At 40.0% G+C, this 12,374-nt stretch overlaps 1 protein-coding gene across 6 annotated transcripts in view; it reads right to left on the bottom strand.

Annotated features, from left to right (window-relative positions):
- B3galt1 (beta-1,3-galactosyltransferase 1) overlaps positions 1-12,374 on the bottom strand; it is a 561,105-nt gene that overhangs the window by 126,518 nt on the left and 422,213 nt on the right. For 4 of the 6 annotated variants that reach the window (XM_055600190.1, XM_055600191.1, XM_055600189.1 and 1 more), the window contains one exon: positions 5,084-5,131. The exons of the other annotated variants lie outside the window; for them this stretch is intronic. The gene's annotated coding sequence lies outside the window, so the exon portion shown is untranslated. The remainder of the gene's footprint in view (positions 1-5,083; positions 5,132-12,374) is intronic. 6 annotated transcript variants of the gene reach the window in all.

Raw genomic sequence — 12,374 nt, forward strand, 5'->3', positions numbered from 1 at the left:
AGGAGCCTTAAATAGCAGCAGTAGGAAGACATGGATAGAGTAGACAATCTTTCTCAGCAGGAGGTCCTACCACAGATTTTGCTGAGGTGTAACCCTAGATACAGTTCTAGACTGCGACCTTCCTCCATGCCGAGGAACACTTATTCTAGAGGCTGACATACCATACTGGCTCCATTTCCTGCTTCCTTCTCCCTTTCCCCGATATCTCCTTGTGCATCTGCACCTGCTCTTGCACAGCGGAGGAAGGGTAGTGGGAAAGGCACCAGATTCTGTATGGTGATTTGTTGTATCGGAGAGTGAATTACGAAATCAGATAATGCCTGTCTACCATCAGGCCCCCTTAGTCTTGCTAGAACCTGGCCCAACTTCCCATTCAACACTCTGGTCTCCGATTGATGTTCAGATACCCCTTTGAGTAGGCAGGTTTTAATTGATCTTCTTTTGTCGCCTGGGCTTTCTTCCTAATTGCTCTTGCCCCAAAAGTAATGTGGGCGGAGTATTCTTCTTTGGGTCATTTTGGTGCACTGAAATGCATCCCACAATCAGCTGTGTAAACAGGACATTTATGATTGATTATGAATTGATGAAATGCCAGGTCAGCGCCTTTAAATGTAAATGTTCTAAAAGGGTTAAGATGAAAGCAAATCAGAAACCAGGGTTTTAAAAACGGCATCGGATGCTTATATATTAATCTGAAATAAGGTTTACATATATTTTATTTTGAAGTTATAATCACATAAATTTCTCCTTCCCTTCCCCTTCTTCCTCTTGCATAGCCTTCTTAATCTTTATCAACTTCATGGCCTCTTTTTCTTTAACTTTTTATATCATACATTACTAAATACATAGATATACCTTGCTTTGTATGTATACAACTTCAAAGCTGAACACTTGGTATTGGGTTGAGAGGCTACACCCATGATACTGTTTTAAGTCCCATTAACTTAGAACAAAAATGTTAAAATGTCTGAACTCTATTTAATTATAGGGGTCTAGGTTGCAAACAGCAATGAGACAAATACTGGAAATCATTTCAGTGTTCAATAGGCTCTGCATTTGAATACTTGGTCCCCAGTTGGCGGATGTTGGGGAGACAAACTGTGCTGGTCTATCTGAATGCCTATATGTATAAAATGCAAATAGACCCATATTTATCACCCTGCACAAACTAAAGTCCAAGTGGATCAAAGACCTCAACATAAAACCAGACACATGAAATCTCTTAGAAGAAAAATGGGGAAGAACCTTGATCTCATTGGCACAGGAGACAACTTACTGAAGAGAACACCAACAGCACAGGCTCTAAGATCAACAATCAATGGATGGGACCTCATAAAACTGAAAAGCTTCTGTAAAGCAAAAGACACTGTTGTCAGAACAAAACGACAGCCTACAGACTGAGAAAAGATCTTCACCAACCCTACATCTGACAGAGGGCAAATATACAGAATATGTAAAGACCAACAAACTAAGTAACCCAATTAAAAATTGGGGTACAGAGCTAAACAGAGAATTCTCAACAGAGGAATATCAAATGGTAGAGAAACACTTAGAGAAATGCTCGTAGCAGCTTTATTCATAATAACCAGAAACAAGCCAGATATCCTTCAATGGAGGAATAGATACAGAAATTGTGGAACATTTACACAATGGAACACTACTCAAAAATTAAAAACAAGGATATCATGAAATTTTTAGGCAAATGGTGGGATCTAGAAAAGATCATCCTGAGTGAGGTTTCCCAGAAGCAGAAAGACACACACGGTATATACTCACTTACAAGTGTATACTAGACCTAAAAGATAGGATAAACATACCAAAATCTGTACATCTAAAGAAGCTAAGCAAGAAGGAAGATACTGGGTAAGATGTCAATCCTCACTTAGAAATACAAACAGGATGGACTCAGGAAGAAGGCGAAAACAAGAAACAGGACAGAAGCCTACCATAGAGGGACTCTGAAAGACTCTTCCCAGCAGTGTATCAAACAGATGCTGAGACTCATAACCAAACTTTGGACAGCGTGCAGGGAATCATATGAAAGAAGGGGAGTTAGTAAGACCTGGAGAGGACAGGAGCTCCACAAGGAGAGCAACAGAACCAATATATCTGGGCACAGGAGTCTTTTCTGAGACTGGTACGCCAACCAAGGACCAAGGTTCATTCATGGATATAACCTAGAACCCCTGCTCAGATGTAGCCCATGGCAGCTCAGTGTCCAAGTGTGTTTCTCTAGTAAGGGGAACAGTGACTGTCTTTGACATGAACTCAGTGGCTGGCTCTTTGACCAACCCCCCCCCCCCCGAAGGAGGAGTAGCCTTGCCAGGTCACAGAGGAGGACATTGCAGCCAGTCTTGATGAGACCTGATAAGCTAGGGTCAGATGGAAGAGGAGGAGGATCTCCCCTATCCATGGACTTGGAGAGGGGCATGGGAGGGGATGAGGGAGGAGGGTGAGCTTGGGGGGGGGGCATGAGGGAGGGAGTTACAGCTGGGATACAAAGCGAATAAAATGTAATTAAAGTAAAAAAGAAAAGAAAAGAAATTCTTAAAGTCCTTAGTCATCAGGGAAATGAAAACCAAAATGACCCTGAGATTTCACCTCACACCCATCAGAATAGCTAAGATAAAAAAACTCAAGGGATGATGCATGCTGGAGAGGATGTAGTGAAAGGGGATCCCTCCTCCATTGCTGGTGGGATTTCATTTTTTTTCAGTTAAATAAAATAAAATTAGCGTGTGTGTGTGCTCACGCACATGCTATTGTACATGTTGGGAGCTCAGAGGACAACCACCCAGGGAAGCCAATTGTCTTCTCTACCATACGCATTTCAGGAACTGGCCTCAGGTTCGTGGACTTGGCAGCAAGCAGCGTACTCTCTGAGTCGCTTGCCAGCTCTAATTTTATTTTTAAGGACTCCAAAAATTAGGAAATATCTCCCAACCAGTCTCTAAAAAATGTCGTCAGTGACAAAGCAGAAGAATTAGTTGTGACATAAGATTTTTGTCGTGGTGAGCAAAAGCAGTTGTGCACGGTGAGAAAGGCTTACGTTTATCTCCTTACCCCTATCTGTTTGGAATGCACAACCATATATTGAATGTTCTTGTAAGTTTTGTGCATTCCACTGTTATTTTATTGTTCAACATACTTGTCTTCAGATATACTTTGAGCCAACTTTCAAACCAAAAAAACAAATTGATTATCAACAATATTTTACCTCTCACTAAAATGACAATGCAATCAAAAGCATGAGGACTTGTCAACTCTTCAAGATTGATGTATACAATTGTCAAATCCAGAAGCTAGAGTGAATGACTTTCAACTACCAGTAAGTGAACCTTTCAGGCTGACCTTCTAGAGGATGTGCTTAACTTTCATCAGTTCTTAGCAAAATTGATTAAGAAACAAACCTGAACCTAGGTATTTTTATTTAAAGAAAAGCCACATATATTTTGGGGGACTCTCTGAATTATGCCTGGATAAAGTCTCTATGTCATGAAAAGTGACAAGAGAAAACTGTTGCCCTTGCTGGATCCTACTTAGCATCTGAACATATGGATTGAGCAGTTGAGATGATGAATCAAAATCACCTTAGACTGTGAAGACAGTGGCAGATGGGACTTTAGGTGAGGCTGGATGGACATCGATTGATGTAGAGGTAGGTTAAGAGTTGGGAGATGCCAGGCTGCAGTGAATGCCTTCTGCATAGTTCGACACACTTCTGTGGAGTGCAGAGGGTAGACTCTGATAGGTTAGAAATACATTCCTCTCTGAGATTTGTTTTCTTTCTAATTCTTGTAACTATTCCCTATTGCCCAATATGACAAACAGTATTGTTTACCTGAGAGAAAGTGGTTATCTCATGTTATTAACCAGCTGACTAACTGGCCAAGAAAGTTTTTAGCCCAGAACTGATTCCCTAAGCCCTAGAAATTTGAAGTTAGAAAATATTTCAGATTAAGTAAAACTAGAAAATGAGTTTCTAAAAGTGTGAACAGAAGCTGACAGATATACCAAGTTTCTCAATTGCTAAGGACAAAACTTATATCCATCATTTGAAAACATTCCTTTGTTCTGTAGGGCATTGTGGTGTTAATGGTATCTTTAAGCTAAAAAACAATAAGTAAAGGTGCCTTGTCCGGGTCGATGAAGTTCGGGCCTCCTGGAGTAAATCACAGTGATTTAATTTCCTGTTACTTGGCAGGGACAAAAATGGTTAGAGGCTGCTTGGGACACAGCTTTACCCCTGCTCTCAATCAAGCAGCCTGTAAAGATCATGTATCTGCCCTACCCTTGGCCAAGCATGAATGAGCACACAGCCTAGAAGTGAAAAGTGCTTAAATAAAAGGCATTAAGAGGACATGCCAAACATTGCTTACATGTAAACTACACAGTAAACTTAAAGACCCCAAGGTTCTTCTAGACACTATTCTGCCAGGGAGAGTATCCTGGGTATAGCAGATTCAGACAGACTGAACTATGAGACTGCTTGTACTGTATCTTATTTATGTTATGTCTTTGAACTTTTGTTCCATCAACTACTAATTAGGGATAATGAAATATATCTTTTGAAGATGCTGTAACTGTGAATTAGATAACATATATATATATATATATATATATATATATATATATATATATCTCCAGTGTCTTTATCAGTGGCTTATATAAATTTGGTCATAATTGTTTTTTGATGATACATTTCCAAATAGGAGTTTTGTCACACTGTGCATCTAAAAAAAATACCTTGGGGCAGGATGTATTTTTCCAGTTATCTTTAAATCATGCTTACTGTTACCGCTTAAGATCAGTCATGGCTATTGTTGTCTTGAGCTGGGATCAGTGGAAGCCAGTCCAGAAACTGAAGCAGATGAGTAGATTCTTAGCAAAGACAAAGCTACTTCAAAGAGGAAGAGGTTCAGGTAAGGAGGGTGATGTTAACCCACCATGTAGCATATTTGGGCACAAAGGGTAGGCAAAGGTTCAAGACATAATCATGCAGGACCCACAAAGATGCTTGGCATTGTCTCCAAACTTGGAGGCAGGACAGGCTAAGATCTCCCGGAAGGCTGAAATTTATTACCTGAGATGAGCACCATTGATAGCTCCATGGAAACCCATATCTTCCTTCCTGAAAAGAAGGCGATGGAAGATTATTCATCTGATTTTTATGGTGCCCTACAGAACTAACATCTATTAATACATATTTGACCTTCAATGTCAGGGTAAGGTTTTTATCCACTTAATAGTTCCAGTTAAGAGATCAGGGATGACACATTTGGAAAGATATATCTGAATTAGTTCTCCTTTACACAAAACAGCACCTACTGACATCTTTGCTGGTTTGACTTAGGTGTGGGATCCAGAACTTATTTATGGTTTTCTCAGCAAGGTCTCCATCTCTCTCAATACTACTGTGTTGTTGGAATTTAAGATTGTCGGAGTCAAGTGTGACACTTAGTAGCTAAATTTACGACTGTGGATGAATGCCCTAGCTACGTTTTCTAAATCTCCATTGATCTTTATTACATTGTCTAACCACAGTGGTGTTAAGTGTCCATAAAGATATGGCAATAAATTTTTCCATATGTTTGCATAGTGTTGAGGGAGTCATTCTTTCTCTCTTAGTTTCTATTTATCTGAAAAATAATGGAATTGAGCTAAAAATCTGAGGAGACTTTTCAGCATAAGAAAGAAAATAGTATGGAGTATATTTGGGATAAAACTAGTTCATGAACTATAAGAAGAAAAAAATTTATCCTTGAAGAAAAAGAAATTGCAGAAATATATAATGAGAAGTCATCTCAACACCCCAGGACCACACACACACACACACACACACACACACACACACACACACACACACATCACTGTGCCACTGGTAAGGAGAAAGAACCACCAAAATGGGGCTGATGACACTGTGCTATGTTACCTATGAACAAAAACAGCAATGAAAAACCTGCTTGGTTATCAAGTTTAGGAACTGACAGATGCATAAGCTTCCACAGGGCTATGACCGGCAGTTGCTTTCCATGATTTCAGACTTCTAGAGGACAGAATGCAGTGTTTTATGAAAGCCAGAATGTCTGAGGCAGTACATCTTAATAAAGGTGAGCATTATGGCCTATCATACCTTTCCTTAGACAGACAGGCATTGAACTGGAGAAATCATTCTGAAAAAGTTAGTGATTTCTTGAGTAGCTTTTAGCCTCTTTGAACCAAGAGACTCTCATTGTTACTTCTGAATAATGAAATCGGGACTCTACAGCATTCATGTTCTTCAGCAAGTGGGTGGACTAAAGCTTTGTGTTTGAAGAAACATTGATATCCAAAGTGAGACTGTTGGATCCCTGTGAGATCCAGCCAGAAGCTGGAAACAGCCCAGATGCCCCTCAACTGAAGAATGGATGCAGAAATTGTGGTACATCTATACAATGGAGTATTACTCAGCAATGAAAAATAAGGAAATCATGAAATTTGCAGGTAAATGGTGGGACCTGGAAAGGATCATCCTGAGTGAGTTGTCCCAGAAGCAAAAGATACACACGGTATATACTCACTCATATAAACATACAACATAGAATAAACCCACTAAAATCTGTACATCTAAACAAACTAAGCAAAAGAGAGGACCCTAACTAAAATGTTCAATCCCCATCCTGAAAGGCAAAGAGGATGGACATCAGAAGAAAAAGAAAACAGGAAACAACCTCGGAACCTGCCACAGAGGGCCTCTGAAAGACTCTGCCCTGCAGACTGTCAAAGCAGATGCTGAGCCTGATGGCCAACTGTCAGGCACAGTGAATGGAATTTTATGTAAGAAGTGGGAAATAGCAAGAGCTGGAGAGGACAGGAACTCCACAAGGAGAGCAACAGAATGAGAAAATTTGAACACAGGGAACTTCCCAGAGACTCATACTCCAACCAAGGACTATCCATGGAGATAACCTAGAACCCTGACAATGCAGCCACTTCTGATGAGAACTGATAGACTAAGATCAGAAAGAAGGAGAGGAGGACCTCCCCTATCAGTGGACTTGGAGGGGCATGCATGCAGAAAGGGGGGGAGGGTGGGACCGGGAGGGGAGGACGGAGGGGCTTATGGGGGGATATAATATGAATAAAGTGTAATTAATAAAAGTTAAATAAAAAATTAAAAAAAAATTGGTCCCTAAGGTTTTCAAATTGAGTGTAAAGGGTTCAGACTAAAAATAGTGTACTGTTACTGAAGACTATGACCTCACATCTCTCTGAATAAGTCATGAGACATTTAATAACATAGTAAAATCTAAGAAAATTTTGAGTTTTTGATTTCACAGATGTTATATTTCAGGAGCAATAAGGGTAATACTCCCTAGGTCTTTAGATTATTTATTTGGTGTGGTTTTGGCTGACACAAATAGGAATATAATGTCTGAATTCCTCCACCTTACAGTGGATGTGAGCTTTGAGTAAAACTTGACAGGCAATCAAAACCAATGGGCGCCACACCATTCGCCCTCAGCTAAGCCTCCACAGTAACCCAAGAATCACAGAAAGTGTAACACACACATTCACACTATTGGATCAAGTGAACAGAAATTGAGACCAATTCAGAGAAGATCCTCTGTTGATACTGGTGTGAAATATTATGTTTTGAAATATTATCTTTAGGGTGCCGATTGAAATCGCATCAGTTAGCAGTGTGGAAATACCTCTTGGTATTTCACTGGAGTGTGATGTACTGGAAACAGTAAACAGCACAGCTAAGCTTCATGCTCAGAGCAAGCATGTTTATGGGTGCAGGCCGATCTCAGCACACGAGGCTAATTGAGACAAAAACTCCCAGATGAACCTGCAAAATTCAATCTAGACTGGTAATTCTCTCAATTGAAATATTGAAATAAATAAATATCGATGATTTGTACTTAATGACTTATTTACAGTTCTAAATAACAGAATTTTCAGAAGCACATGTATTATTGGTTTTGCCAAAAGGGAAAAAAGAACGCATTGTTTGAAAACTGAGCAACTGATATAGTTTCAGTTTAGTTTTCACATTAAACATAACAATGTCGTTGTTACCATACCCATTAGCTCCAACCTTCTGTTGGAAAGAAAGAGCAGGCTTTTCCCTACGAAGTCCAGAAATGTCTTTTTTTTTTTTAATTTTTTTTTTTAGTCTAATATGTCTCTTTCTGTGCTACAGTGAATTGGGGGTAATTATAAACTGTATTTGCTATGAAATTTGAAAGTAATTCACTACTGGATAGCAGATCATCACAGAACAATGGAAGGTGGCATCCAGTAAGTGACATTCTGCCAAGGACTAAAAAGAGAATTCCTATATTTCAAGCAAGTGTAGAATTTTTGTCATCAAAGAATTCAGATTTCTGAATAAAATAATTTTTACTCATTTATCACTGTGTTGCTTTCCTTTAATCTTAAAGACTAATTACTATTTTAATCATACGTAGTTGTGGTACGTATGGTGATTTGATCCATGTACTTAATGAGTGCTTATTAAGTTAAAATATTTAACATGTTCACCTCCTTAAATAAAAAAAAAAAAGAAAAAGAAAAAAGAATTCATCACACTTTGTCAGACTGTCTTGGAAAGAGTTGATGTAGAGTGGAAACTTCTGACATAAAATCAACTTTACGCTTTCTCTGTTTCAGTAAAACCCATACCACTTGATTAGGGAATTTCAGCATTTACTACTTGGTTTTGTGAAACTCTAAACGACTGTGCCCTCAAGGATCTTAGTCCAGGGCAGTGGAACAAAGACCTGTCAAAGACTATGCTAAATCAGACCCATCAGCTTATAACTTGTCTACCGTACCACTGCATTTTAACTAACCAATTATTATGTAAAATTCTAGCTCCTTGACACCAAGGACCTGCAGGAGTCATGAACTCTTTGTGATTATAAAAAACCTGGAATCTTCATTAAGGGACACAGAAAGCTAATTAAAAGGAATGTGGATTTTTGAATATTTGATATTCTGTACTTACCAAGTACATCTGGAATGCTAAAAACTGTGGTCTATTCCAGGTCAAAGATATTAAGAATTTCTCCTGGGGCAGTTTTAGCCTTTTGGCTTTGTTTGAGAAGAGGAGTCAGTTATTTATGTAACTCACAGTCTTCTGACATGGAATCGAGGGAAGGAAAAAAATCACTCAGTCTATAATATATGCGTAGATACATTAAGTCTACAGGAACTGAGCAGGAAGCAAATGGGATTTATATTTACACTGCAATGCACTGAGACAGCTCGGATGGAAGATCCTTGTACACAGATTCTAAGTAAACAAGAACCGGTCCTACAATTATCACTTTAGAAAACTAATTAGTTGACTCCTTTATCTTCTTTACACAAAACAGATTTCTCTCAGAACAAAAGCAACAAAGATAGCACTGCAGCCAAGAGGATGACTTTTGGAAAGGAAACAATAGAAATGAATACATACAGAAGACTGATCATTAGGACGAGGTTGCTGGCAAATGAGCCTTGCTTGAAGATGATTTCCCCAACTGGGAGATGGCTGTCCCTGCCTCTTTCGACCATTACTTTCCTATTGGGCTCAAGTTTTATCTACAGCAGGACAGGCGCTGCTCAGGTGGACAGCCTCTGCTGCTTCAGGGCCAGTGTGTGCCTGGAGACTTAGAGTCCCTCCGATGTGTCAGCCACAGTCTGACTGTGAGGTCAGACTGCTGAGGTCCGCCTGGCTTTCTTCTCTCCAGAGACAGGCCTTTCTTGTGTCAGACACTTCCTTTCTTCACTTTGGGATTGAGTTCTTGTTCCCACAGGCTGAGTGTCCAGAAACCATGGCAATGCTATGTCTCTCTCTTTTAAAGCATTCCTGATTTTCTCTGGCAGGGAAAGAAACACTGAGTGAAACTACTGTTGTCTGCCCCTGCCCTTGTTTATGTATGAAGAGAGCTTTCTATAACAGGCCATGATCAAAAGCAAAGGAACCAGAAGTACAAAGTCTCACACCTCTGGATGAAGCCTGGTTAGTTCTCCGCCACTGTCCTCAGCTCCTCATGCTAAAAGTATGAACTGCAGTTATATACCAAAACTTCCTGGACACATTAAATAAATTGTCTGTAACTGTGTATCTGCTGTGGCCCATAAACTAAATTGTCTGTAACAGAGCCTACTTTCCATGATGAATGCCACCCCTTGTGGCATTTTGCTCCAGAGACAGAGAGAGAAAAGATAAAGAGAGGCACAGAGACAGAGAGAGACAGAGGGAGGATATATGAATATATCATGAATCATTTATTCCTATAAGAAGGCTCATGTTGAGGGCTTCAGTACATCTTTCAAGTAGGTGATGGTTTCTTACTTAGGGCAACTTCCTGGATAGTGTCCTAGAGTTGGGAGTGCAGCTCAGAGGTACAACCTGCACAGCATGCTGGAGCTCTGGGTTTGTTCTTCTACAGTACAAAACAAATAAACAACATGGTATAGAATAATGTAGTGCATTTATGTGCATAAAGGAAAGGGATGTGTTTCTCAGAAAACACTGTATATTATTTTCACTCCAAACTGTAAGACAAATATTCAATAATGTTTATAAAGAAGGTAAATTTCTCTTTGAAGGAATTTGAATAGTGCCACAGTCCAATGCACTGTTTCAAAAACTAAATTCCTGCTTCAGCAGCATTGCATTTGTAACTGGATGACTCACTGGAGGACTGAAGCAGTGAATTAGCAGGTCTGTCATGTTCTTTCCCTAGAATCTGTCTTTGGTATCTATGCAGGTATTTAGCCATCTTCCTTCTGGTGAACTCCAAACTGAAATCCACTTCATGGATGTTTTACAAGCTCTATGTCTCTGCTATTCTTTTGTTATTGTTGTTGTTTGTTTTTCCTTTTATTTAAAAATTAATTAACTAATTAATTAATTGATTACACTTTATTCACTCCCTCCTCTCCTCCTAGTCCCACCCACTCTCCCCTCTTCTCTCCCTATGCCCTTTCCCTAGTCTCCTGACAGGGGAGGACCTTCTCCCCTCCTATCTGAAGCTAACTTATCAGGTCTAATCAAGGCTGGCTGCATCAACTTCCTTTGTGGCCTGGCAAGACTGCACTCCCCAGGGGGAGGTGATCAAAGAGCCAGCCGCTGGGTTCATGTCAGAGACAGCTCCTGCTCCCCTTACTAGGGAACCCACTTAGAAACTGAGCAGCCAGTGGGCTTCCTTTGAAAAAGGGGATAGATACAGAAAGTGTGGTACACCTACACAATGGAATACTACTCAGCAATTAAAAACAAGAAGATCATGAATTTTCCAGGCAAATGGTGGGAACTAGAAAAGATCATCTTCAGTGAGGTAACCCAGAAGCAGAAAGACATATGGTATATACTCACTTATGTTGTTATTTTGGGAAAGGGTAGCTCTATGTAGTCTTGCCTGCCCTGGAACTTGCTATGTAGACCAGGCTGGCTTTGAACTCACAGAGCTCTATCTGTCTCTTCTTCCAGAGTGCTGGCATGATGACATGCCCACCATACCTGGCCTTCTGTTATTCTAAACTGTTGTTCATTGGCAGTTACCAAATTTGGTACCATGTCCAATCATCCGATTACAAGTAGAGGACAATCCCCTCTGTCCAGATTTTTGCCATGACATAGGTGAGGCATCCAGTTGAGTCATGTGTCTCTACATGAGTCATGTAGAGACCTGGTGTCTCTACAACATGCCCTTTGCGGGAAAATGTTAAGCAGATAACAATAACTAACATCAAACCTTAAAACGAAGAAAAGAAATAAAAACCAATTTTTCCATTTAGCTACTCCTGTTAATTAAATATGTGCCTGCTAGTGTAGCGTTCTTAATGAGAGTTCTTAGTGTGCTATTGGTGGGATTTGGAGCCTCCTACTCTCAAATGACACATTGGCCATGAGAGGGATTTTTTGTTTCTCCACGGTTGCTCTCTCTTGAAACTAGCCGCAGAATCTTGGAAGGGCTCCATTACTGTCCTTCTCTTCTTTACTAAGAATCCTTAAGGGATGGTGCCTGATCCTGTATCTAGAAGGGAAGTCAAGAAGCATCTGAACTATCCTGATAGTTTCTGAGCTATCCCCCATCTGTTACCAGCAGAATGTATCCTTTGTTCTCTAACCATACGCTGGTCACAAAACACCAGCATGGTGCCATTTCTCCCTTCTGAAGGCTCCCATGTCACCTGAAACTTACCCTGAGAGAATGTTCCTGTCAGTCTTTGGTTTATCTCTCTAAGTATAATGATCTCAGCCATGATCTTAACAACGGGCCATGGAAGGTATTACTTTCCTTTCTTACACCAAAATTCAATCGACTGCAAATACCAGCACTGATGTCGTAAGGCAGTATAGGTTAAGAACAGATTCAGCATATGGAGGA

This window comes from Psammomys obesus, unplaced genomic scaffold (assembly GCF_907164565.1).
Source record: "Psammomys obesus unplaced genomic scaffold, mPsaObe1.curated_primary_1811, whole genome shotgun sequence".
Taxonomy (NCBI): Eukaryota; Metazoa; Chordata; class Mammalia; order Rodentia; family Muridae; genus Psammomys; species Psammomys obesus.